This window comes from Lynx canadensis, chromosome B4, assembly GCF_007474595.2.
Source record: "Lynx canadensis isolate LIC74 chromosome B4, mLynCan4.pri.v2, whole genome shotgun sequence".
In the NCBI taxonomy this organism is placed as follows: Eukaryota; Metazoa; Chordata; class Mammalia; order Carnivora; family Felidae; genus Lynx; species Lynx canadensis.
The window spans coordinates 113,551,532-113,577,643 of NC_044309.1; the positions used below are offsets into that span (position 1 = coordinate 113,551,532).

Sequence of the window (26,112 nt, forward strand, 5' to 3'; positions counted from 1 at the left end):
ACATATATAAAGCACTTAGCACATACTCTGACCCACAAAATACAGATTCGTAGGACAATGGTTAGAGTATAGCAGAGCCTAGTGATGCTGAAGGTTGACTCCCATCCTACTGATTCTCTCTCAGGCTTCTAGGACACCTTGACTAAGGCCTTAGACCCTGGATCTTAAGGGAAAGCTAAGTCTCTGCTGGAAAGACTTGATGTACCTTGCATTTTTATTCCGTGTCGGTAGAAATTTATCTCTTCCCCCTGTCTTACATTGTGAGCTGGCCGTTCCCATCTCCTGATCTCTAGCCCCCAGATCTCTTGTGTTAGTTTCCCTCTCATAGTTCCTGCCCAGGTCATATTTCACAGTTCTGTTTTTTTCACAGCTGCTCTTAATTAATTCAAAATTTCCCAGGTTTTCTTTCAGGCCTTATTTTGTCTTCTCCAACACTTCTCTTAAACTGTAAGCTTTGTCCCCAAACACTCGGGCTCCACGTTGATTCTTCTATTTTCCACACTTCTTACCCTAAACAATTACATGAGCATAAGTGAGCTTCTAAACATAGGTGGGTGGAAAGTTGGATGGAAAGTTGGGATATGTATGTGTTATTCATTCATTCATTCATTCATTCCTCATACACTACTTATTGAACACTGTCAGTACTTGGTATTTTTTTAAATTTCAGAGGATATGTATATCAATAAAAAATACTTCCAGTCCTCAAGAAACTTAATCTGAAGGGAGTTACACAAACATTTTATGTTTGTATAAATATATCAAGTAAAATATATCATAAGGTTTATAATAAATCAGTGGTTCTCAACATTGGCTGCACATTAGAATTATCTGGATTCATTAAACAGAGAAGCCTGATCCCAGCCCGGACAGGTGTAATCAAGCTCCCTGAGGAGGGCCTGGGAATTGGTTTATTTGATAGCTTTTCTGGTGACTCCATTGCTCAGCCAGGTTTGAGAATCTCTTGGACAGAGAGAAGCATGGGATGTTTTGAGAACACAAGGAAGAAGCTCTTATCCTACCTGATGAGCTACCAAAGTCTTCCAAGGGGAGACAGCACAGTTCAATCTTAGCAGGGGGGCTGTCCAGCTGAATATACGAGAAAGATCATTTCCAAGCACAAAGGAACAAGGTGAGTTCATAGAACTGCAAATCTGAATAGAGCTTAGAGAGTGCTAAAGTATTTGGACCCTATCTGGCAATGAAAGGGGAGCCATTGAAGGACCATAGCAGGGAAATTGTATGATTAGTCTCAGGCACATCTGAAAGGCCAAGACATCAACTGGGGAGGGAATTTTACTTTCATCGTAACTTTACTCCCGCAAGAACTATCTCCCCTTTAATAAAACCTTCAAAACTGTTGGCACCTCCCTTGGTTTCAGACATTACAAACAGGAAACTCTACCCATGAGCTAACCTTTGCCCCATCCTTTCCTGAAACAAAGAACAGCTGTTCTCCCACTTGGATATGCCTGGAGTAAAGGAGGGCCCCTTGGTATTCTCAGCTGACTGCAAATAAATGACTGGGCTTCACACAGATTAGTCACCGGTACATGCAGATGACTGCAGAGTCAAATGCATAAAAACATTTTAGTTTTTAAAAGTGTTTTGTCTCTGATAGGGTGCTGTCACCAATGGTGGGGGGGGGGCAGGGATCATAGCTGCTAGAGAGGAAATACAATTCATTCCCTGGAAGAAGAGGGTCTGAACTTTATTTAAAAAATGGAGGAGTAATGATACTTTGAGCGCTCTTCCCTTATTTTCACTACATCAGCCCATTCACTCATCAACCAAGCCTTTGGAATTGCTTTAGCTTTGTTTGTGGTTGTGGATGTTATGTCGTTTTTCATTTGGGCTTCATTTTTTGCTTTAAATCTGAGATACACTATCAGTTTAATGACAATATTTCAGGGCAGAAGAAGAGGAAGAGAAAGGAGAAGGGGAGAGGAAAGAGGAAGAGGATGAAGAAGAAGAAGAGGAGGAGGGGGAAAAAAGGGGGGGAGGAAGAGAAGGAAAGATTAAATTTGCAGTGTTTTGACCGTACAATAATCTGATTCTAAAAAGGTTGAAATATACGTGTGGGGGCAGGGATGGGGAAAGGGTCACCCTGTAATAAAAATGCCCAGGAGGAAAACCAAAGATTGTTAAAGGAACTAGGAATTGTACTATCAATGGCTTCCAAAGCTTTGGAAGACAGAGAAATCTGAGGCCCAGAAAGACTGGGAGATTTGCTTCCGGTTGTAGAAGGCGTTACTTGATAATGAAGTCAGAACCAGAAACCTTAATCTCTCAACCTCAAGTTTGGTTTGCTTTCCATGGAATACTCCAAAAAATTTCTGAGAAGACAAAAATAGTGGCATGATTTCTCCTCGTATTTATAGCTGAGGAAAGTAGTCAGAGATAAAGAATGCAAATAGGGAAAATATATCATAACTAAGTATAGGCTCGCAAAGCAACAAGCGAAAGACAGACGTGGCCCTCCATTCTCAAAGAGCCCTTTTGTTAATTTACTGAATGGCTGTTATCTTGAATCTGTGACACTCGCATATCAAATTGCATTTGGTGTGTCAAAATGACTGGTTTTACTCATTCTTTGGTTCCTAAGGCTAATTATTATATTTAACACCTTTTGATATGCTAAGTGAGGCTAATAAGAGCTGGATTCCTCATGGGTTTATTAGTCATCACCATCATCTCACATATGTAAATTTTTTGCTACTTTCAAAGTGTCAATAAATGATTATATTTGAGCCTTATAAGAGCATCATAATGCAGCTTTTACCTTAGTATAAATCTATACTTAATTGGCAGAATGCTGGTGAAACATACGGTATCGGACTACATCGTTTCAACTCCTTCCTGTGTCACTCGCCGGCTATGTAGCCTTGAGTAAGCTCCTCAACCCATTCTGTGCCTCAGTGCCTCATCTGCAATATGTAGCCATAGGAAGAGCTGTCACATGCACCTGCTTTGAAAACTGCATAGGGTACGGGCCACTGGGTGGCTCAGTCGGTTGAGCCTCTTGACTTCAGCTTAGGTCATTATTTCATGGTCTGTGAGTTCGAGCTCTGCATCACTGCTGTCAGCTAGGAGCCCGCTTTGGATACTTTGTCCCCCCCTCTCTCTGCCCCTCCCCTCCTGCTCACGCTCTCTTTCTCAAATATGAATATACATATATATATATATGTATATATATGTGTGTGTATATGAATTGCATGCAGTAATCCACACAAAGTAAGTCACCTGCTATATTCTAACTATCCTATATTGTTAGCTACACTATCCATTCATAAATGATATATGGCGGGCCTCTAGCAACTCACAATTAACGAATGCATATTATGTACCAAATATCCTTCTAACAATTTCATAAGTGGTAACTCATTTAATGTTCATAATGACTGTTTGAGGTAGGAACAATTATTACTATCTCCGTTTTACAAATGAGAAAATTGAGACACAGAAAAAAGTCACTTGTCCAAAGTCTCACAGCCGACAGATTGTAAAGCCCACACTCCAACTCAGTCTGGTTCTAAGCTCTGCTTTGCTGTCTTCTGGGATGGGCTGTGTGAGGCACAGAGGCAGTGAAAACCACACAGTCCTGCCCTCAGGGAGCTTACTGAAAACCAATGCAGTATGATGAGCCCTGAGAAAGGCAAGCCCTCTGCACGGCGGTGGCACAGAAGAGAGAGTTCTGAACTCTTCCTGGGAGCTTGGAAAAGTATCCTCTAATTCCAGCCCTCCTATTATTCAGACACCAAGCCAAGAATCCCAGTGTTACCAAACCTCACGGTCCTTCCCTTGACCCTTGGTACCCTCTGCTGAAAACTCGCACCCAGATTCCAGGTCCCTGATCATCTTTATATACCAGCTCAGTCATTTTCATGATAACCTTTCTAACGTCCTAAATTTCCTCTCTGTGGGTTGCCAAGCAAATACATTCTTGGCACTCAGCGAGAACTCCTGTTCAAAATGCCACACATTACAAAGTCGATGATTCAACACACATTTCTTGAGCGCACCCAACCCGTAAGTTGCAGTGCTAGAAATGAATTCACACTCCTTTTATGCTACCATGCCATCTTTCCCGAGAGTGAGACCTGCGTTTCTTCCGTACCTACTTTCTCATACGTATATTATGATTTCTGCTATTGCAAAACAGGACGTTGTTTAACCAAGTTCTTATGGGAGGAAGCACGGCCCAGCAAGCAGAACAATGATTTGAAAGTCCTGGGTTCTATTTTCAGCCCCAGTGTTGACTGGCTGTGCATTCAGCCCTAGGAAGGTCAAAAGCAGAATGGCCTTGTGTCGATGACTTTTTCTGTATGTACAGCTCTGGATGGAAAACAAATCAGGCATCTGGCTCTCAGCCTTGAAGAGCTACGGTCTTTGGAGAATAGATGTGTAGTCACACTTTGTTTTCCTTTTTAAAGCAAAAGAACAGAACAAACTCTCTGGGGGGAGAATGCGCTGGCAGAGACTAGAAGAGAGAAACCAAATAACGTTTGAAACAATCTGGGGGTTAAGGGATTGTCTCAACCATTCAGATCAAAGAAGGCTCTTCAGGGTAAGTTGGAGTTGTCTGCCTTTGAAAATGGAAGGGGCTAAGGTGTGAAAGATTTCTCCGAACTTGGACAACAGTAGGAGTCCAGAACGCCGTCTGTAGGGGCAGCAAGAATGCCAGTGGGTAAGTCTTGTGGGCAAACTGGGAAGCACAGGCTTGCTCGAGAGCGGTCTGCTTCTCCCCAGCACCAGCCGCTTGTCATGTGGAGAAGTAGGCCATTGTTGCCTGAATAGCTGAGGCTTTAAGAGAAATTAAACAGAAACTTGTCGTTGAAGCTCTTGGTTTTTAAATGATGGAACCTAGTCAACTTTTAAAGAGGCACTGAGTAGCCAAAGCCAAGCATATCGTATGTGGGCAATGTGCTTTCCATGTCTCTTCCACCTGCAGAGGGGATGCCTGGACGTGAGGCAGAGAGTTGACATTCAGTATGAACTGCCTTTTCTTTTTATAACTGAGACTCCTAACTCCAGTATCATTTCTCATGGTTTAATGTGTTTGGGCTCATTTGGAGCCAGTGCTGACAATGGAAGATGGCTGAGCAAACAAAGGTATTGTTGTAAACGTCAAACACAATCAGAGCCAAAGGACGAGAACAAGCCCTAGCATGGGTAAGTATTTATAGGGGAAATTAATTTGTTGTCTGATGGCCATGAACTGGGCAGTAGAGCAAAGTGAGCCTTTTACAAGCGATATTCCATCTCCGTCCGCATTCTAATGGTTGTAAAACTCACCATATGAAGCTAATAATTGGTGCATAAAACTAATACTTTCCATTTTTTTCCTCTTATTTTGTAGGCTTTACGCATTATAAAAAACATGATTAAGTCCTGGCGGTTATACTCCTGGCTGGTTCTTATTTCAGCTTTGGTTCCTCTTGCTCATTCCTCATAAAAATTATTAGTGTGGATTGTGTACATTAAGTCATCTTCAATGGGAAATTAAATGGGGCAATTTCTCTCGTCTAAGTGTTTCAGAAGAGGCCCGATATAGGTGGTGCCAATGAGCCTCACAAAGCTAGGTGGTGGCTTACCTATTGAAGGGGACTCCTGAGAGGTTATGGAAGCATTCCACCCACGTTACCACACTGGCAATCTCTAACCCATCAAGCAAGACTTTAAGGAAGCTGGCACTGAGGATTACTTGGAAGTCGTAATCAATTTAGTAAGTGCCCTCATCTTCATTCTCCAATGCCATTAGATGCGTTTCTTCCTTAACACAAACCAAAAGAGAGATGTGTCAGTGAAACCACTGGGAGAGTTTGATATGTCTTCTGGACTTTATGAGACATAGGAACTGATGTCTGACTCATACTTGAAAACACAGGGGACTGTGGCCTGAACTACTTTTTTTCTGGGGTCTACGATGAAGATATATTAGGAGTAATTAGTGCTTCCAGAATTTGGTGGGGCAAATAAAGACCCTACTTAAGAAAGGTGGATTGGGTCATCATGGGAAAGATTGTCTGGAAGGGTGACATGACCCCATGAGTGGGGATGTGCCACTAGAAGCCAAGAGAATGAAGAAGACATAACTGCCTAGTCTGAGAAGGCTTAACTACAGTCAGCAGAGCAATTACTGCACGACATCCTATAATGTAGACAAAAGGAGGTATCTTAAAAAAAACAAAAAACAAAAAAAAAACACCTCACCAAATGTCCCAAGAGAGCAAAGTCAAACTACATTCAGAGTCCACTACATTCAAAGGATCACAACAGATTTATAATAACACAAGTCGGGGCACCTGGGTGGGTGAGTCAGTTAAGCGATCGACTTCGGCTCAGGTCATGATCTCACAGTTCGTGATTTCGAGCCCTGCATCGGGCTCTGCGCTGACAGCTCCCAGCCTGGAGCCTGCTTTGGATTCTGTGTCTCCCTCTCTCTCTGCCCATCCCCTCCCCCTTTCTCTCTCCCTCTCTCTGTCTCAAAAATAAACATAAAAATTTATAATAACAGGGGCACCTGGGTGGCTGAGTCGGTTAAGCGACCGACTTCGACTCAGGTCATGATCTCAAGGTTATGGGTTCGAGCCCCACGTCAGGCTCCATGCTGACAGCTCAGAGCCTGGAACCTGCTTCAGTTTCTGTGTCTCCCTCTTTCTCTGCCCCTCTCCTGCTCACGCTCTGTCTCTCTCTCTCTCTCAAAAATAAATAAAACATATTTAAAAAAATTATAACATGAGTCAAGTTTACTCCACTTTTCCATCTTCCCCTTGCTTGCCCAACTTTCCCTGTCTCTGGAGAGAACAGAAACCACAGCTATGGAAGGGGGCAACAATACAAAGAGAAGGAAGTGAGGAAATCAGCCTGGCCCCTTCTCCTAGTCCCAGATTTCCAACACGAGTGATAACAGAGCTGTGAGAGGAGACGGCTAAGGTTTATATGGATTAGACTTTCTACTGCACCAGACTCTTCACTACCTTAAAAAAAAGTAGGGCTTGGGGATTTGTTTTGTTTTAATTTATCACCTGTTGGTAACTAGGAAAGCCAATGGAGAACTTCCCAGAGTTTTACTGGTTAGTGGAACCTGGGGGTTGAAGGTGAATATCAGTTTTGGAGGGGCAGAAGCAAAATAAAAGTTGCTTTCTACTTGTTACCTACCAAGTCCAGCTCAGACAATAAACAGGTTTAACTTGAATATTTTTTCTACAAATAAAATTGCATATATATATATATATATATATATTGGATTCAATGTAACAAGGGTGTGATGTGAACTCACAGTCATCTCTTCAAATTCTTGTCTTTACCATCAGCTTTGCCTCCTCAAAAATATGTGGGGTTACAGCAGAATTTCTGCAGGAGGCTGACAGGTATCCGCTGAAAAACAGTTCAAAGATATTGGCGAAAATCCAGTTGACTCAAAAAAAATAAAGTTTTCTTGCTGTAGGTCTTTTAGGAATCTTTAACAGGCTAATATGTGTTGTGAATCTACAAAAAAAAAAAAAAAAAGGACTTTGGATATAGAATTTCCAAACTCATTTGTCCACGGAATGTTTTATTTCACAAACCTCAGGCTTTTAGTCAATAAATATTTGCTGAACACCTAGCGTGTACAGGCATGAGGGATAGGTGTTGGAGATTAACTGAATACATCAGACATGGTCCCTCCTCCAAAGTCCCTGAAAGATCTTATATTCTAATGGGTTGCTTATTTTAGCCCTTGTTCTTTAGAATTTTCTTTAAAAAGATTTGTTCTATGCCATTTTTCCACATTTCTGCCACTGAAAAGCTATTTGTTAACACAAATATACAAATCATCTGGGCACATATTTGCCTTGTAAGAGAAATTTGTTTATATAAAACATTTAAAAAATGTGCATTCACAACCAAGCACGACAAAAATGCTCTGGTCACCTTTTCTCCCCATCGTTGGTCAGTTTTAGCTAAGAATGGAAACCCTTGATAAAGCACAAAGCCATCTGCCTCTTTTCTCTTTTCTCCCTTGATTTGATTCCTTCCCCTGTACCAGACATCAAATCCCCACATTTTATTTTTCCTCTGCTCACTCAGGAAAGATCTGACATCAGCTATTTGAATTTGTTTGGTCTTCCCGTGAGGCATTTCCACAGAAGTTAAAGTTATGTGTTATCTTGTTATCCCAAGAGATCGTCTCATCCGGGTATTTCTTAGGCTATGGCTCTTCTCTATTCCCAACTGATTACATCAGTTAATCATGGCACCTGAATCTTGATGAATTATATGAAAGAAAACATGGAGGATGTAAATACACTTTTCCTGGATCCTAGGTAAAATTTGATGATGCCTAGCTTTCTGTGTAAGGATTAGTAGGAACTTTGTGCCTGAGTAGCTGTGAACATGTCAGATGTCAAAGGACATGTCCCACTGGGTCTAGACACAAAAGGGACTTCCTCTTCCCTTCTGGTCACTACAAATTTCATGGGAATTTCCATTACGGGGAGAGACCCAAATATCCTAGCCACTATACCCTGAAATGCAATCTTTTGCTCCACATTCTCTGTGACTTGCTAACTCTTTCCTTCCAAATTTGTCACAAACTACCAGATTCTCAGCCCAATGAGCATGGATCTTGGATCTGGGGATCTTATCCATGAATCCTTGTGAGCAAGATCCAAGAATACGTGCTGAGTCACAGTAGTTGGTTTCACATTTATTTGGATTATCAAAGTAAATCTAGAAAAAGTATTTTATCAATTGTTTTAGGACCTTGTCCTGTTCAACATATTTCTCAAATATATCACAACTCCTTCCACCTAGAGCCATCACATATATCACGATTTGTGTCTAGGCCATCATCATCTAAGACCGCAATAATAGGTCTCAACTGGTCTTCCCAATTTTACTTTTGTCCTCTCCAATTTTTCACACAAAAGAATAAATGACCCTAAAAATAAACCAAAGTTCCCTCTTCTGGCCAAAACAGAGCAACAGGAACAACTTGAAACAATTAGACTATTGAAGTGTGTGTGTGTGTGTGTGTGTGTGTGTGTGTATTTATATATCTAACAATTTTCAGATATTGACGCAAATGTAGTACAAGACGGTGATCCCCCAAGTAAGGAAAGTCAACTGTTAAGCATATTTTATTATCTTCACGTTTGATGTCTCTCTATTGTATATATACATTATAATATATATGATATAGTCTAATACATACTATATCATATATATGTACATATGTATATGTTGTATATGTATTACATAAATTACACATGAGATACACACACACACATATATATTACACACACACATAGACAAATTCTTTATTAATCTAAAATCAGAATTCTCCATTGTCCTAGTATGTTGGAGAACAGTTTGGAGATCAGCCTTTGCTATTGTCATCTCTGAAAATTGTTCTATCAATGAAATGATCCACCATGAAGGACATCTGTGGAAACACAGTCTGTGACTATAGCCCATGAATAATCTCCACTTGCTCCTGCCAGTCTTTCAAGCTACGTGTCCTTGAGTCACAGAGACATGGATGGGCAGCTGAGGGTATCACAGCATATTCCACGGCTACCATAACTCGCTCCAGTGTTAATATCTGCTCACACAGATACATCCAGCCTCCCCAAAACAGTATGCAATAACACTCGCATTCCTTCCTTGAGACGCCAAATGCGACTCTCTCCAAGCACTTAGTGAAGAGCACTGAATGCCTGACTCCTATTCTAGGAGAGCGACACAAGTACTCTGTTATCTTGGGCAAGTCACTTTTGGATCCTGTTTTCCCACTCTGGATCTTCATTTTTTTTCCAGCTGTTAAATGGAAGGGAGGAAGCGCCCCTGATGTCCTTCTCTCCCACACAATTGACAACTTTGAATGCCTTATCAGTGTGACCCCTCCATTTTCAGCTCCCAGTCTCCATGAAGGTAAAAGCCAGATCACAGTATTTATCCACTCCAAATCCTCCAATGGCTCCCCATTTCACTAGAATGAAACCTTAAGTCCTTACAATGACCTATAAGGCCCCACAACATAATTTTCCCTCACACCCTCTGCTCAAACTCCTGTTATTTTGCTGACTATATCTACGACTCTTCCCCCCTATATTAATTTGCTAGGGTTGGCATAACAGGATACCACAGAATGGGTGACTAAAACAACAGACATTTATTTTCTCACAGATCTGGAGGCTGGAAATCAAAGCAAGATCAGAGTGTCACTGGGTTTGGTTTCTTCCGAGCTGTCTCTCCTTGGCTTGCAAATGACTACCTTTTTGCAATATTCCTCACGTGGTTTTCCCTCTGGTGTCTTGTTGTGTGCCCAAATTTTCTCTTCTTATAAGGATGCCAGTTGAATAGGATTAGAGCCCACGCTAATGGCCTCATTTTAACCAAATCATCTCTTAAAAGGCCCTACCTTCAAATGCAGTCACATTCTGATGTACTAAAGGTTAGGGCTTCAATATATGAAATGTGAGGGGACACATGTCAGCCCATAACACCCTCCCTCACTCTGCTCCAGCCAAACAGGCCTTATGTATGTTCTCGAAACACACTCTTGTCTTTGCACTGACTATTCCTTGTCTCGCACACGCTGCAAAATACATGGTGTCTGATAACTTTGAGGTTGCTCTCCGTAACCGAATTGACATGTCAACCCTTGGCTAGAACACTTTTTTTGTAAGATTCGTCCTGAACTTCTCTTGATCTCCTTGCTTCCCATTCTTTTTCCATTTGTTCCCTTTTGCCTCCTTAAGTTTTCACTTCAATGCCTTCACAGGAAATGCCTTTACACTTTGGCTTCCCTTGTTTCATTCAACCCATCAGGGTACGACTTTTATCTTCTCTTCTGGCATGGCCGCCGTATTAGAAGTGCTGATTCATTCATGCAAAAAAAGCTGAATTACTGAATACCAGGTGATGTGTCTATCACTGTTAGAATCTAGGGATACCCAGGAAAACATCAAGATTGGAATTAATTAGGATTAGTACAGTAGCTACTTCTAGAATACACTAGCAAGTACACAGGGCACTCTCAGAGCCCAGAGAAGCGACACTAAAATGAAGAGGCCTCAGGAAGTCTTCCAGAAAGAAACAGTGATAGGGCTGAAGTTTGAAGAACAGACAATTGTTTATTCTGGCTTATAATGGGGAAAGGCATTTTCTAGACTGTGTTCACATCACGTGTGAAAGTGTAGAAGTATGAAACAGCATGACATAGACAAAACAAAGGACATGCTACCGGATGTGGATAATGAGGCTCGATTGGGGGTAGACATGGGGGGCAGAAAACAAAATCATATCTGCAAAGATGCTGTCACTTGGAAGCCCTGGGGAGCATTACCAAATTTTGAACAGGGGGAAAATTTGGTCAGATCTCCAATTTAGGAAGTTAGTCTGCCATCACAGAAGAGGATGATTTATAAGAGCTGGTTGTAGACCAAAAAAAAAAAAAGAGGCCATTTAGAAATTTACTGTAGCAATTTGGCCATGAGAAAATAAGGGTCAGAATCAAGGCAGAGGCAACACAAGTAGAACGGAATGTATGGTTGTACACTAAATTAAGGAAACTGAATCTACAGGATTGGTGGTGGGTATAGATGTGGGACTTGACCAAGAAGAAAAATCTGAACTGACTCCCAGGTTTCTGGGTTTGGCAATGAAAGAGATGATGATATTATTTGAAGGAAGAGAAACAAATTTGGTTGCAGACACACTGAGTGTCTGGGAGACATCCAAAAGAGATGTCCAATAGGCAGCTGTATTTATAATTTTTGTAACCACCAAGTGAGAGTATAAGAGAGTTTGGACTGGTTGAAGCCTACCCAGCTGTTTTGTTTCCCTTGTAAGAGTTCTAGTCTCCTAATCACACCTTAGAATCTTATGCAAAAGGAAGAATGCTACAGGTTTTTTTCTTTTTTTATTTTTATGAAACCAAGTATAACTAAAAAGGTAAAGTACATACACAACCCCTCTCCCGCAATGTGTCATCTCCTAAGGCGCAGATGTCTCTCAGATCCCCAAAATGTGACAAGGCACAAACACATTGAGGTGACCGTATAGTAATCTCTTGATTCCTACTATAAAACAAACTATAATGATTAATGCAAAAGTATAGTGCTTCACAGATAACCAAATGTTTTCTTTTGACTGAGAAACTCTAGTGAAGTAGGCAAAAGAGAATATATTCTGGCTCTTATTTTAATGATTAGGAAACTGACAAAGAGATTTAAGTGACTTGTCCAAGGTCACACTTAATCTGCGGTGAGCAGATTAAGTCTTCTGACTCTTAATCTTGCTCTTTCCAAGACAACGCATGTTCCTCCAAAGAGCATGCTTACAAAGGATATATAATCTCCCCATAACAGCCTAGCAATAATAGCAATTTAATCTTCTAAGTAATCAATCCAGGCTTTTCCATTTACCAGTGAAATTGCAGGTGGAAACTATAGAACTTGAAACTCTACCTTTGCCACTTCTGTATTGATCCTATTCGATGGTGAGCGATATTAACGGGATACCTACCAGCATGCCCTTTCACAACCAAGCCCTTCAAAGCAGAATAGCCCACAACGCAGAAGGTGCCAAGTTCCCTTCTTGGCTCTAAAGGGTCGTTAATCCTGACCTTTCTCTTCTGTCCAGCTGCTTAGGGATAACTGGCTTTCATTCTAATAATTATCATCATCTTTATTTTATCACTTTATTAAGAATCCTCTAAATTTCCATGTGGTCTGCAATATCAGCTGCGATCATATCCTTACATGGATTAAGTGACAGTGTCATAAATTATCACCTGCAAAACACTACCATCTCAAAAGTTGTCATTCCCTGTCAAGTTCCCTATTGTAGCATCATAAATTGCCGCACTGTGTGGCTTTGCAAAAAAGTTAAAGATAAACATATATTGATGAGTCCCGCATTAATTGCTCTCTTTTGAGTCTCGTGGTTTCTCAGGGATGCGATCTGTAGGGTTTACATAAATGTTTTTATGTAGCATGATAAGTTAAGACATGCATCTTTTGTAGAAAGGAGAAAGGAAAGTAATTTGATTCTCTGCAGAGATGGCGATGTATCGGAGACAGCTTGAAATGTTTTATCTTTATCTACTAAAAATTCCAGGCTGAAAAGAGTGAAATTACCTCTTCTCTCTAAATGCTTTCACCCTAGTGGCATTATATAATTATCTACAAAAGGGTGTGTCATATTATACAATCGCTACCTTTCCCGTAGCTGGAGATTTCAAAGATAAATAGATGAGAAATAATGTGGCGCGAAAGACACATCAAAAGTTCATCCAGACAAGCTTTCTCGTAATGGTCTCTATTTGAGTAAAAACACAACATTTTCATTTAAAAAATATAAAACCTTAACCTGTGCTTCTCTCTTGTCATAGCACTCTGCAACGTCACCTTCTTTCTTCTTTCTCCAAGTGCATGGTCATCTTTTCGGTTCACTGAATACCAAGCCCATTCATGTTTCGGGGCCTTTGTACGTCCAGCTATTTCCTCCTGTCTACCTTCCGCAACCACCATGGTCCAGCTGAGATGGTTTTTACCACGTTTGTCGCTGTCCCTTCACATTAGTCATTTTCTTTATAGTGCTTATCAAAATTTGAAAAAAGAAATTTAACTGTTACTTCTTATCTGTCTTCTCCAGCTCCATCAGGATTGCTAACGTGTCTAGGTTGGACGTTGTGTATAACCAGGGGCTAGTACGTCATTGGTGTCCAACATATTTTTGCTGAATGAATGAATGACGGGAATTTCTACTCAAATTTTTAGCTGTTGCCTTCTATACTTAAAAATTAATACTATAGCTTTATATTCTAAACGCAAATATATTTCTATAGGTAGGGAAATCTTCACCCACGGACACAGTTCACAAAGATTGTAAGTAGGGGAGTGAAAACTTGAGTTTTTTGGAACTTTGAATCCATTCTGCTAATGTTCACTTTCTAATAAGTTTCAGATGTTTTATGGAAGCGGAGGACGAAGTTTGAAACCGTCAATGCGATTTGATTAACAAATATAATATGGAACTTTTTGGATTGAAAGCATCCTGTCTGCTTTGTAGAATGAGATGTAGAACCCATATCACTTTCCTAGCTCTCTCAAATTATGTGTTCCTTAAATTACAGAAAAGAAATTCTACAAATGACAATTTAAACTCAAAGGAAATAATTTATTTAACTTAAGTAACATCCAATTTAACACTATTTCTTTTCTTTGGTGTTCATTCATGATGGAGAATACCCCAACTTTTTCTTAAAAAAAAAAAAAAAGTTCCTGAATTTTGCAAACCATTAAGTGTTAAATCATTTGTAGGCCATCAGTAGCTTGACTTTTCAATCCCATCTTTAAAAAGATCCCTCCTATTGGGGCACCTGCATGGCTCAGTTGGTTAGGCGACCGACTTTAGCTCAGGTCATGATCTCACAGTTTGTGAGTTCGAGCCCTGCGCCGGGCTCTGTGCTGACAGCTCAGAGCCTGAAGCCTACTTTAGATTCTGTGTCTTCGCCTCTTTCTACCCCTTCCCTGCTCATGCTATGTGTCTCTCTGTCTCTCAATAATAAATAAACATTAAAGAAAAAAATTTTTTCAATGCCTCCTATTAAATACAGGCATGTTTTACGATGTACAAGACATGCTAAAAAAATTTGGATGCAAACCAAAATGTGTTAGCAGACTGAGCAGGGACAGGGTGGTAGCAGAGAGAGCGCTTACTGTGCCCCAAACAACCTTACCAGTCCCGATTTCACGCGGGCGCATCAGTGAGGCCTCATCCTTGCCTTCTTCAAATACATATACCTGAACTGCTATCTGAGGTGGTTCCATGTTATGAGAAGGTGACAGAAAATATGGTTATTATATCAGACCAAGGAGCGACGAAGTTTTCCAGGAAAGGGCCAGACAGTGAAGATTTCATACTTTGAGTCGCACAGTCTCTGTCACAACTGCATGGACAACACACAAACGGACATGAGTAGGCGTGTTACAATAAAACTTTATACACAAGAACAGGTGGTGGGCCAGAGTTGGCCTCTGGCTATAGTGTGACAACCCCTGTATTAACGGATTCTACATAGCTGGCTTGTGAAGGGAAGTCAGCCATACAGTAAATTCAGACTCAGCCAACATCTATTAAATACCCACTGAACGTCCAGGTTTTCAGATAGTGTCATAACCAAGCTTCACAACTTATCCATAATTGGTGGGTGCGAAAACCAAAACAGCTTGACTATCAACTTGTATAGACAGACCATGAATCCATTCTCCTCCTCCAGGACTTAACGACTCTGGAGTCAAACAACCTGGGTTGGAACCTTTCCTGGGCCATTTACCAAGGGTGCACGTCACGCAAAATGACTCAACTTTTGTCTCAGGGTCTCATCTACCTCATGCAGCGGTTATGAGAATTAAGAATTAAGCACAAATAGTGCTTAGGGCAGTATCCTGTGCTCAATGTGTGTGGCCGGCTTCAAACACGATTCTGTAGACACTTAGGCTTCCAGAGAGTTCTTTCAAAGATTCCATAAATATTTGATCCAAACAATGCTGTTAGAGTATTTTTTTTTATCATTTAAAACACTTTAATAGCGGGGCGCCTGGGTGGCGCAGTCGGTTAAGCGTCCGATTTCAGCCAGGTCACGATCTCGCGGTCCGCGAGTTCGAGCCCCGCGTGGGGCTCTGGGCTGATGGCTCAGAGCCTGGAGCCTGTTTCCGATTCTATGTCTCCCTCTCTCTCTGCCCCTCCCCCGTTCATGCTCTGTCTCTCTCTGTCACAAAAATATATAAACGTTGAAAAAAAAAAATTAAAAAAAATAAAAAAATAAAAAAAAAAACACTTTAATAGCAAAAAATAAATATAAATAAATAAATAAATAAAACACTTTCATAACACAAAACTTATACTCCTTCAGTGTGCACCAAATTTAACCTATTTTTTTCCTCAACGTGTTAACATGTGGGGTCTGTTAACTTTTGTTGTGCTCAGACATTGAAGCAAAGCTTTCCTGTTCTGTTTATTTAAAGATATTGCAGAGAATTCACGGTGGGCAGATAAAATTAATTATTGCCATTTTTAGCTACTGACATGTGTGAATCAGAATTGTCTTGGACACTGTGCAACCGAAGTAAAAAATATATATACAACTAGAGGTTGAAGTGGATGTGATTTCTGTTTCTAATTTCCGGTTAATCAGAAAAACTTCATTACCTCTATTGTTTGTTTTTATAACAAGTACATGTTATTACCTAACACTTCACTGGCAAAGAGTTGTTTCTTTAGATCAAGGCTTTTTTTAGATCAAGGCCTGAAATTCCTAGCATGAGAATGATTCTTAAGTATCCTTTTTTTTAAAAATCATACCCTTAAAACCAGAACAGGGCGAACAGTTACCGAGTGGACCTCATTCTCCTCCAGTGCCCACCATCATCGCAGTGCCCTACTGGTCTTAACACATACCTTCTCCTTGGATCCTCCTGACAATTCTCTGAGTTTGCCAGGAAAGTACCATTAGTCTCATTTTATAAACGAGGAAGCTGAATGAGATTTCGAAAGTATAAACGACTTCTCAAGATCATACTCTTAAGCAAGTAACAGAGTCAAGACACAACTCAGGAGACTTGTGAGTACTGGCCCAGGGCTTTTTCCCACCAGTTTTGATATTGAAAAGATGGCTGGGATGTGGAGTAGGGTTTTGGCGGTCCAGAGGTCAACCTTCAGCCATTGCCAAGGCCGATGGAGACACAGGCTCACCAAGCATGTCTCACTCCTTGGTTGTTTTCCTACATGATGACCGGGCTCTCTAAGGATAAAAGGACAGCCTAAACACTTGTGAAGTCTTTTAATTAATTTCTCTGGCCTCTGTCTTACTTTCTGCAAGAGTCATTTGACATAACGCTTTGCTAAAAAAATCCACATACGGGTCTCAACCTCAGTCCTGATTAAGGTCTCCTAGAGTTTATGCCCCATGAGGGGGTTGGGAGTATTGGGTATTTGTATCTACGGCACATAGAGGTACCCAGTGCGTATCTATGAACAAATGTAGAATGGAGTCAAGCATCATGCCATATAACTTTCTCTTTAGATCTCTTTTCTTTTTGCTACCATGATTTTCGGGCCACTTATGCAGGAATGTTGTAGTAAGTTTCCGAATGATTTTTGAAATTTTGATCCTCCCTCCCTCAGATTTTTTTCTGTATATCACCGTCAGCATATCTTCTCAAAGCCTCCAGCAAGGTTTCTCAAGTGCCTCTTAGAACAAGACAATATGGGCATGCCTTATTAGTATGTGTTGTATGTCCTCCCTGCTCCGATCCTGTCACCCTCCTCACAGTCCTTCACATACAAGGCATGTGTATGTTCACATACAATGTACTGCTGCCTTATGGCTTTGTGATTGCTTGTCTGTCTGCCAGGTTTCTTTTCTCTCCACAAATCCAAACCCTAACCCATAATTTCAGACCCAATCCAAACTTTATTTTCCATCACCCCTTCTCCAGTAATTTAGCCCTTTATAATTTTCATAACACAAACTTTATACTTGGTGACATTTCAATTATTTTACTTATATTATTATGCTTATATTATTGCGTTAGTCCAATCTCCATGGAAACTGTACCCAACCATATGAAGTTTCCTACCTCCTCCACTGTTTAGTTACATTCATAGATTTAACTACGTTGAAATCATCCCAAAGCACAGATACAAAAAACATACATATTTCTGAGACATGTCCCACATGTGGTCCATGCTTATCTCAAGATAATTTTCCACTGTATTTTTAATTAAAAACTACATTATAATTTTCTAGTCTGTTTTTCCTCCTTGAGCATTGCCATTGTTATTGATATTTATTAAATAAAATCTGCCACTGAAGCACAAATAATCACCTAAGAACGAAACAGCCAATATTTAACAACTGACTGCCTTCTAATTGGTGAAACAAAATGAGTGACACATTAGTTAGTCAAACTCCTTTCACCTGGGAAGATCTCTATTGACTTCCTTTAGTGTTATCTAGAAGATTTGGGAAATTCTAATGGCATTTCAAAAGACTTCAATGAGTAGGACATGATTGGGCCTTTCACATCTACTGACTTAAAAAAACAAAAACAAAAACAAACACTAGGGGCGTCCGGGTGGCTCAGTCAGTTAAGCGTCCAGCTTCAGCTCAGGCCATGATCTTAAGGTTCACGAGTTTGAGCCCCGTGTCAGGCTCTATGCTGACTGCTCAGAGCCTGGGGCCTGTTTCAGATTCTGTGTCTCCCTCTTTCTCTGCCCCTCCCCTGCTCATGCTCGGTCTCTCTCTCAAAAATAAATAAATAAATAAATAAATAAATAAACAAACAAACATACATTAAATTTTTTTTTAAATAAATACTTGGGGCGCCTGGGTGGCGCAGTCGGTTAAGCGTCCGACTTCAACCAGGTCACAATCTCGCGGTCCGGGAGTTCGAGCCCCGCGTCAGGCTCTGGGCTGATGGCTCAGAGCCTGGAGCCTGTTTTCGATTCTGTGTCTCCCTCTCTCTCTGCCCCTCTCCCGTTCATGCTCTGTCTCTCTCTGTCCCAAAAATAAATAAACGTTGAAAAAAAAAATTAAAATAAATACTTAAACTAAATACAAAAGAGATTCTTTTTTTTTTTAATTTTTTGTTAATGTTTATTTTTGAGAGAGACAGAGAGATGAAGCATGAGCAGGGGAGGGGTAGAGAGAGAGGAAGACACAGAATCTGAAGCAGGTTCCAGGCTCTGAGCGGTCAGCACAGAGCCCGACGCGGGGCTTGAACTCACAAACTGTGAGATCATGACCTGAGCCGAAGTTGGTTGCTTAACCGACTGAGCCACCCAGGTCCCCCACAAAGGAGATTCTTTTGAGTGAGATTCTCTCTATGATTCCTCAACCCTTATGTATTTTTTAAAATATGGTATGAATGAAAGACAAATTTTATTTGTATTTAGAAAATGAGGAGAGAAGTTGTAGGTCATTAATATCAGGGGACATTTGGGACACCTGGGTGGCTCAGTCAGTTAGGCAACTGACTCTTGGTTTTGACTCAGGTCATGATCTCACGGTTCATGAGATCGAGCCCCACATGGGGCTCCACACTGCCAGTGTGGAGCCTCCTTGGGATTTGCTCTCTCCCTCTCTCTCTCTCTCTGCCCCTCCTCCACTTGCTCTCTCTGTCTCTCTCTCAAAATAAATAAATAAACATACAAAAAGTTTTAAAAAATATCACAGGATATCGTATACCTGTTCTAGAAGATGGAGATGCATTTTTGTCTTGGAGCCAGTCCGTAAATCACGCTCTTTCAGAACAGGCAGAGGCCAGCCTGGGTCTGGCTGCAACCCATGCGGAGGAGGAAAGGGTGAGGGGTGGACCAAGGCCACAAAGTTTTATCCATTCTGATGCATCAATATTCCTTTCTACCTCAAGTTGATGTCGGAGCGATTGGAAAACAGGCAGTTGGTTGAGCAGAAGGGATCTGTTGTATTCTGTTCTTTGAACCCAGAGATAATCCAAGACTGTTATTTCATCTCGTGGTTGACCTAACGTTTGAGTGGAAAGTGAACTGAGGATGTGAGATAACTGGATGATTTGAGCATATTAAAAAAAATCCTCATGCCTGTTGAAATTGGTCAGACTTAGCTGATACTTTTTGTTCTTTTTATTGGTAACTTGGATTTTTTTTTTCCCTGTATTCCAGACTCCTCTGTTGCTGTGGGATTTAATCTAGCAGATAAGAGTAAATTACTTAATCATTAATCATATTTGCAAAAAGCCCAGAAAGATGTTAAGGCTGTACACAACATAGAATTATACCCCAGAGTAGGAATTGACTAGGCAAATTGGGACAGAACTCTATGAAAATTTAGATATTTTCCTTGAATTCCCAATAGGAAAATGCCACTAATAGTGTTGCTGTTCATTAGTCATTGAAGCCTTAGTCATGTAGATTCTATTAAGACTACCCCACTCTTGGGGCATGGAAGAAAATGATGAGTGTACACACTTGTTAGGAAAAGAGCACAGGACTGGATGGAGGCTGAAAGAGCCGGGCTCCAGTCTGACCACATTCCTGTATGACCTTGGACAAACACCTCTCCGGTCTATCATCTAAGGTATGCACGAGAGTTTGAACAAGGATAGAATTCCAAATGGTGCTCAGTTAGTGGGGGTGGTGGGTGAAAGCAAAGCCTGCCTCAGAATGCCCACACTCTCTTTTCTATTCCCCGGAATGTTCCCCAACCCCAGCTCCACCCAGATCCCGCCACACCCCCAGATCTGCACTTGGCTCATTTCTTCCCATCACTTACTTCTCTACTATACTGTACTCCTTATAAAAGTCCATTCCAGACAGTTCGGTCTAATACCTCCTTTCTCCGTTGTTCCCTATCCCTTTCCCTGCTTTACTTTTCTTCTTGGCATTGTTTTACTACTTACAAATACATACATTTTTATGCATTTCCTTTTTTGTTAGCTGTCTCCTTCCCCGGAGCATACGCATTATGAGAGCAGGGATCTTGTCCATTGTATGTACCCTGAAAATAGTACCTGGTGTGTAGTAAGGATTTAATGAATACTTATTAAGTGGATGAACGATGGATGAAGCCCCTCCTGGCAAAGGGAGCAGCAATATGCTGGCAGGGAGTAGCGGCCGGCCCCTCCCGGCTCGGCCAGCTTGCCACGGTCCCCACCACACTCCCACTGTGTTCCCACGGCTGAGTTCATTTGTTATTAAAGTTGTTTTTCTCATAGCCCACTCTTTTTAGTGATGGCCCTGCTTGTTCTGTGTAGGTATTTCCATTTGTGACATGATACTCCTGGTCTAAGATGTGATCAGGACAAAAAAAAAAAAAAAAAGTCTGCTGCTAAAAATAATTTGAAAACTCCTAGACAAGAGGACCTTTCAAATCCCTTCCAGCACTAACAACCAGTGAATTCATGCTTCACAGCCATTCAGATCTGTAAGTATGAAATACAAGACGTGCGTATTCAACTTTCCTTCATCGCCTCCTTTAAATGCTTGCTTTTTTTTTTTTTTTTTGCCTTTTTTTTTTTTTTTCTTTTTTTGAGTCAATCCCCGCAGGAGCGCACCACGTGAGCCCATTAAGAGAACAGTTCATTCCCACCTGCCACCTCCAGCCAGGCCCAGCCGACAATCTGGGCTTCACCGCTCCCTTCTTGATCATGTACAGCCGTCCCAATGCCGGGTGGCAGCATTTGCAGAGACAGCTGTTGGGCTCAGCAAACGTTCGGAGGAGGGCAAAACGTGAGGTAGGTGGCTGCATTCTTCTCCTTTTTACGGAAAGAAACAGCTGCAACCTCCCGGAGTAAAAAGGAGTAAACAAAAGCTGACGGTGTCCACCCCGCCCCCCCCCCCATCCCATTCAGCAGCAAGCATTCAAATGGATTTTGCCCCCAGCGAGGTCGCCATCCCAGTCCTCTCTCTAGGCTCAGTGTCCCACTGCCCAGCACGGAGGGGAAGCGAGGTCTTTGCTTGCCCTGCTCAGTTGACCAAACACTGTCCCAGAGGTGCCGTTCAACCCGAATCGCACGAGTGTGGTTCGAGTCCCCTGCCCCGGCCAGCGGTCCATTGCTGGTTACCCCACAGGGCATCGTCAAGGTTCAGCAACCTCTGTGCGCACCGGGCAAAAAAGGCAGCGTTGCCCTCTGAGAGGCAACATTCTTAGGTTCAGCGGCGTGAATGTCCCCGCGTCTGTGCAGCACTGGCTAAGGGAGAAGTAGGTCTCCCTGTGTAGGAAACTTCAAGGTATGTTTAGGGGTCCTCTCTGATTCAGCTGCGGCTGGCTCATTCCTTTTGTTTCCCCTTCCCTTTTATTTGCTTATACAGAAAACAGTGTGTTCATTTATTCTTTGTCCCACCCCCCACCCCTCTTCACTGCCAGGGCCATCTGTCCTTCTCAAACCGTCTCTGGTTGCACAGTTTTGAATCCAGGTGACAATCAAAATGAAGAAGTGATTGTCCCTTAATGTTTCCTCTGAAGGGATTAAAATTTAAAAAAAAAACAACAACAAAGCAACAACAACAACAAAAAACCCTTTGTGTTTGTGGCACATTCTCCAGTTGAAATACTGTACTCACTGAACTGCCAGGAGTAAAGCCTGGGAGCAGCCTCTTTGCTGCTGGGACGTAAATGTGTGAAGCTGGGGCACTGTTTCTTAAATATGCTGGAATTGAGCACGTTCTTTAAAAAAAAAAAAAAAATGGTTGGCACTTTTGATGCTTCACATAGTTGTATTTTCAAGGTCTTCTGCTCAGTTTAAAACGAAGCTTCTTTTGGGGCGCCTGGGTGGCTTGGTTGGTTAAGCGTCCGACTTCGGCTCAGGTCATGATCTCACGGTCTATGAGTTCGAGCCCCGCGTTGGGCTCTGTGCTGACAGCTCAGAGCCTGGAGCCTGTTTCAGATTCTGCGTCTCCCTCTCTCTCTGCCCCTCCCCCGTTCATGCTCTGTCTCTCTCTGTCTCAGGAATAAATAAACGTTAAAAAAAAAAATCAAAAAAAATAATAAAAAAAAAGAGAGACTCTTTAAAAACGAAGCTTCTTTGTCTCCATATGTGTCATTTAAGACACAACTTGGTTCGCAAGTAAATGCACTGAAAAATGAAAAGGGCAAATCTTGGGGCGCCTGGGTGGCGCAGTCGGTTAAGTGTCTGACTTGGGCTCAGGTCATGGCCTCCCGGTCTGTGAGTTCGAGCCCCGCATCAAGTTCTGTGCTGACAGCTAGAAGCCTGGAGCCTGCTTCGGATTCTGTGTCTCCCTCTTTCTCTGCCCCTCCCCCTCTCATGCTCTCTCTCTCTCGCGCGCGCGCGCGCTCTCTCTCTCTCAAAAATAAACATTAAAAAAAAAAGAACAAATCTCTTGTGCCCTGACCTTCATGAATTCAGTAACTTAATATATCCATACACCTATGAGTTTGAGAAAGATATCCACTGATACAGTAAGAGATTATGAAGGAATTTGTCTACATGATTCTTTTATTGCATGGTTCTTCGTGTCACCCACTTGTGTTGCTGTTTTTTATAAAGCCATTGCCCCTCTAAGAAGTATTGATTTCGTCTGGTTAAACATGTCAAGTGAAAGGAAATGATCAATGAGTCACTTCTTCAAAACATTTAGCCCAGCAATGGAATCTGCTGAGTTTTATAATCTCAAAGAGAAGAAGTTAAAATTTGACGTTTCCTTCATCTTTTTTTTTTTTTTTTTTACCTCCCTCCATTATCATCACTTTTTGTTGTTGCTATCGTGGATGGCCTAAAGGAGCTTGAGATGGCCTTCCTTGGAGATCTGGGTTTTAAATGCAATTTGTATCTCCTAAGTGAATTGGCTTAGGCCAGTAATGACTCATTGCCCTGTGGTCTGTGGAAACGTTATCAGCAAAGGCATCCACCTCAGGAGAAAACAAACTCAGACATCTCCTGTGGGCCCATCGTTCCAACCATCTCCTGGACTCTAGTAGCCTTTCCTGAGCCAAAGATCTCTTTAAAATCACTCACCATCAGACCATTTGGTGACATTTAGGAATGGCTGAAGTCCTTACCAATCTCAGATAGATTGGGAGGAAGATCACTTTGAATCAATGATTTCCATGATCTCTAAAATTCACAAAAAGCTGTATTTTTTAAAATTAATGGAGGGGCGCCTGGGTGGCGCAGTCGGTTAAGCGTCCGACTTCAGCTCAGGTCACGATCTTGCGGTCCGTGAGTTCGAGCCCCGCGTCGGGCTCTGGGCTGATGGCTCAGAGCCTGGAGCCTGCTTCCGATTTTGTGTCTCCCTCTCTCTCTGCCCCTCGCCCGTTCATGCTCTGTCTCTCTCTGTCTCAAAAATAAATAAACGTTAAAAAAAATTTTTTTTTTTTAATTAATGGAAGTCGTCCCATGACAGGTCCGGCAGGAGATCAACTCAAGGGGAATTTATGGATAAAGTTCCCAGGGCACTCACTGTAAGACAGTTTCACTCAAGGGATTCCCCCAGTTGGTTTCTGCAGTAGAATTGCTCTGAGGCCCCGGAGTCTACAAGGCCCGGCCCCAGGCTATTGCTTCTAACTGTCTTTTAATTAGAAGTATGGTCAGCCAGCCTTTTGATAAGTGTACCCTCAGTGCCAGAAACTATGCTTATACATGATGTCTTTCATACTCATAAGTATTCCAGTAGGAAATCGGTGCATTTTCGTTATTGTTGTTTTTCAGATTAGGTACCTGTGCCATAAGAGTGGACGGTGGCCTGCCTTAGGCCACACGATTTGATAGGTATTGTTTTTTCAGAAAAACGGCCTAGATGATATAAAAGCACCACCTTTCCCAAGAAGCCGTGTAGACTCAGAGTGCCGATTTCTTCCATAGTTTAATGAATTCCTGATAATGAGGAATTTTGGAGAGCTAAATTAATTCCTTGCCATGTCCTAGGATACTATTTATGAGTTCTTATGAGGGTCATTCATTTTATATACTGAATCCTTATTTGAAAGGATCATTGCCTTATTCATGTGCTAATCTGTAAGGAGAAGTTTATGTATTTGGGGAATTTAATTCATTCTGCATTTTATCCAGGAAATGAGAGCCAGATGTTTGGGGGCATTTGTTATTTGCTTTAAATAAAAGCTTGGGTTAAGATAAGAGAGATATATTGATTGGCTATCGCGTCTTCCTCTGAAGAAAGTGCAAATTTTCATATCCTACATCTTATCATCCCTTAAAACTTCAGGACCGACTCTGATAAAAAGAAAACATTTAAAATTTCCTTTTATTTGTAGATGGCAGGGGTGGGAAGGTGCACTCAACTAGATTAACAGAGCTCTCAATTAATCTAAATTCAAAGCAAGGGGCCTCCTGAGTGTCAGGGACCTTGAGCAAAAGCACTTTCTAGGAGAGTTCACTGCCAGGTTCACAGAGAGGTCACAGTCGTCCGGCATCTCGAGGCCAGATCCTCGGATTCCGTTTCAGGCAGGGACACTCCAATAGTAAGAAGAGCTCACTGAGCCCTGTCCACGTGTGTCTGCTGGCCCGCCGGCCTGTCTGGCATCTCTGCCTCTCCTCTTCCGCCCTCCCCTGCACGACCTCCCAAACCGAACGAGCTGTCCTTCCAAATACCACCCTAACTCATGCAACAGCTGGAGGCAAGAGCGAAATAGACTGAGCTCATGGAAAGGGTATTGGCATGGAGTTCTTCTCTTTCTTCTCTTTCTTTGTATCACTGAAGGATGTTTGGAAAATCCATCTAAAAAACTTTTTAAAAAATTTCATTCATAACGATTGCTGAAGAATTTCTCAGACTGTTTCAGTTCGGCAGATCTTTTGGAAAGGAGGCGTGTCTGGTTTATTTCTTCTCCTTCTCCCTGTTTCCACGCTTGGGGAGGATTAGAGAGTCTGGCAAAAAGAGAAGGCTCCCACCTAGCTACCCCACTTTTCCTTAGAGATTCTGACAATGCTCCGTGAGGTTCCCTGGAAGAACAAATAGCCACCAAATTTGCAAGAGTATCGGCCCACGTTCTCAAGACACAGGCTTTCTCCCTTTACTTGCCCTTGAAACCGGCTTCACTCTGATCTGTGAGTCAAAGAAGTAATCTGTTGTACGTTTAGGGAAGCCCCTCAAAATCTGTTTGGCTCTGTACAAATAAGGGACATTCCCTGCCCTCTTCACATACTTTGATTATGACTTAGGGGACTTGGAACCAGCTAGTGAAATGGCTGACACATAGTGACTTCATGCGTAACAACTTATTTCACACTAATGTCATTTTCTCCTACCCCCCGCCCCTTTTTTTTGGTAGTAAGATCAGGGGAGTCCCAAATGCATAGTGTGCCATGTTTTCAGCAAGGTACATGACAAACTCTGGTCCTGACAGAGAGTTGTTTAATGAATTAAAGTCAATTTGGGTAGAAGTGGAGAATGTGTGCTTTTGAATTGGTCCTCTGTCCGGCACCTGAGTGGAGATCACAAGACTGAGAAGGACAGGAAACACATTAGATGAAAGGATCAGGATTCAGTAATGTCTTTTTTTAAAATTTTTTTTTCCACGTTTTATTTTATTTTTGGGACAGAGAGAGACAGAGCATGAACGGGGGAGGGGCAGAGAGAGAGGGAGACACAGAATCG

General features: G+C 41.8%; 1 long non-coding RNA gene across 1 annotated transcript; it reads left to right on the forward strand.

The window, feature by feature from the left end:
• Positions 1-4,245: 4,245 nt before the first annotated feature.
• LOC115519426 lies at positions 4,246-5,992 on the forward strand. Its single transcript, XR_003970510.1, has 2 exons — positions 4,246-4,687; positions 4,952-5,992. It is a non-coding gene; the product is annotated as an uncharacterized LOC115519426 (long non-coding RNA).
• Positions 5,993-26,112: the final 20,120 nt, after the last annotated feature.